Consider the following 2,842-nt stretch of genomic DNA (forward strand, 5'->3'; position numbering starts at 1 on the left):
CCGAACTAAGGTCTCGAACAATTTGTTAATTTTGAGTTCGCATGGGTGTTCAAAACAATACAGTGCTTGATTTTATCTCGCCCTAATGCTCAGAGATAAAGTTACAAAACCTGGTTAAAAAAACCTTTTCCAATATCAACTCATGCATGTTTATATCACCTAAATTCTCAGCAATAACATTACTGAACTCGTTTTAGAAACTAACCACTTGTTCATTGATACGAGTTTTTATCAAATCGTACGATCGGCAATACGGTTGCGAATGGACGTTTCCATTATCTAATTTAGTTGTTTTTCAATAATTGAGTACTTAGCATGCACGAAACACTTAAGAAGTAATATTTGGTAATTTGACAGGCAACATTTTAAAATGTTTGTTAAACATGCTTAAAACGTCTTGGTAAATTGAGATATTTAAGTAGGTCTTGAAAGCCGTATTAGCAGGCATTATCAATCGAAGCCGTTTCATGTGCTCGTGATTTGCAACGTCATTACTAATTGCGTAGTAGGTTGAAATGCTTGATTAGTCTTAAGCCAAATGGAACTCTATAACATCTTTTTGAGGGTGGGAAGATGGAAGGCGAGATTGAGGGGGAGGGTGTGTGGGGTGGGGGCAGTTACATCTGAATTGAATCAATTTAAATGGTAGGTATTATGAATTGGTGAAATTGCTAAAGACACAATTGAAATCAAACGAATCTCTTATTTTTTTTTTCGGTTCATTCCTTTCTGTGTGGTACTTCACTCATTCTAGCCTGAACTCCCCTTTTTAAATGGCACTCGAAGGGAACTTGAAAGGAACATAATCTAATACAGTGGTGTAACCTATTTTCGTGGATATAAAGATTCAACACCGAATTTCGTCAAAGATAAAAAAACGAAAAAAATTGTTTATAATTGATTTTCTTTATGAATCCTTCACTTTGACCCATATTTCATGAGCAACCAACTCGGCAACGGCGGCAGAATGCGTCACCTATTTTCGTGTACAATGTTTGATCTATAAATAAGTCGAGAAAAACACGTTGTATAGATACCGGATGGTATAATTAACTTCTCTTAGTATTTATCTTTAATATCAATTCATTATAACTAGTGACAATTCCTTCAAAGAACCACGATTTAAAAAAAAAATAGTGACTGACAAAATATGATACGTAGCGTGATTTATTGCTAAAAGTCACTGAAACAACATAAGAATATGGCCCACTTTGTGTTCCATAGAAATTTTCTGCTGACACGGAACCCGCTAGTTGATCACGTGACTTCATTCGTTGGAATACATTCTAGCAGACGACACTTGGAATTCCGATTACCGCTTGGGATTATAAGGAAATTAGGCCGATAAAAAATGGTGATGTTTGGTAATAAGTGAAATCCGCCATTTTGTATTTGTCAAAGTATACGTTAATACATTTTACCATGCTTGAAACTACTGGATTCATTCTAATAACTGACATTGTAGAGAAAACCCATGTTTATTAAAACAAACTAATGCGGGGGTCGCGCAAGGTCGCTCATGTAAATTATTAATCCTTTCCGGAAATCCACGAATAATAGGTTTCCACGAAATTAGGTTACTTGACTGTATTCTAATACTTTTTAGTTGACTAGCAGATAGAGCTAAGATTTTAATTACTGTATGTCTTTTCAAAATGGAACCCTGGCATATAGTTCGCCTGCAATAATATTATATATGTTGTGTCTGTAATTATAGAAATACTTAACTGTATATGACGTCACTATGGCAAGAGCTACACAGAATCTCTTACAAAGTTTTTTAGCTAAGCATATCAGTAATAATGTTCTTTGCTCACCGTCGAAATTTGAGCCTTCAAATCCATGTGAGTCCAGAATTATCCGTGTTTGAAAGTTAAAAACACGAGTCGTCTTCTCTTCTCGTCTTCAGACATTGCCATAGATATAAAGAAGTGAAAATTCTTTCTAAGGTATTTTTAAAGGATTTGTGCGACTTTTATACATTTCTAGTACTTCTGAGGACTATTTACATATATATTCAAGAACTAAATCAACCTCCGAAAATGGCGATCTATGGCCTTAAAGCTGGTAGCAACTCAAGGTCAATATTGTGGCTATTAGAAGAAGTAGTTTCTATTAAAAAATACCACACCATCCTTCTAGCAATTCTTGACTGCTTTTAGTCAAAAATACAGTACAAAGTATTTCGAAATCCTACTGTATTTACGTTCATTAAGCGAAAATCATTTACGTTAGTTCGCTTATCCCTTGAAGGACGTCTATAAAACTATTTTAGATACACTCATTAAGTCTTCAATGTTTGACCTTTGTGAGTGGGGTGGGGAGTTCTCTGATAGAAGGGTCTGCACTCAAAATGCTACTGTGGTCGCTTAAGGTTAGATATTTGTTTCATCTATCCGTATCTCTTTTTAAAATGAATATTCAATGTACGATTTGGCTATGATTAAACTACCTGGGCAGTTTGTTGCATTCAAACGGATGAATTCGCCGAAATATTTTATTCAATTGTTCACGAACCATAGGTAATCACTCTGAGAAGTGTTATGGGTAGGTAAATTAGAGCTTGTTTTAGTTTGCGCTGGGTGATATGATGATTTTAGTACAAGCCATTATGCCTATTTGATTTATTGCAGAGCTGCAGTATCGCGATTAACGATTCAAGGGAGACAATCGTAATATATCTAGACCACTATTAAATCATTTATTTTGTTAGAAGACTTGCTTTACATCCTATTTATCTGCTCTTGGTATGAATGGGAGGGGGGGATCATGTCATGTGTGGAACCGCCAAAACTCCATGACGTTAAATAATAAGCAGAGTTGGTGTAGTGTAGCGTGCACT

This window comes from Lottia gigantea (assembly GCF_000327385.1).
Source record: "Lottia gigantea unplaced genomic scaffold LOTGIsca_717, whole genome shotgun sequence".
NCBI classification, from domain to species: Eukaryota; Metazoa; Mollusca; class Gastropoda; family Lottiidae; genus Lottia; species Lottia gigantea.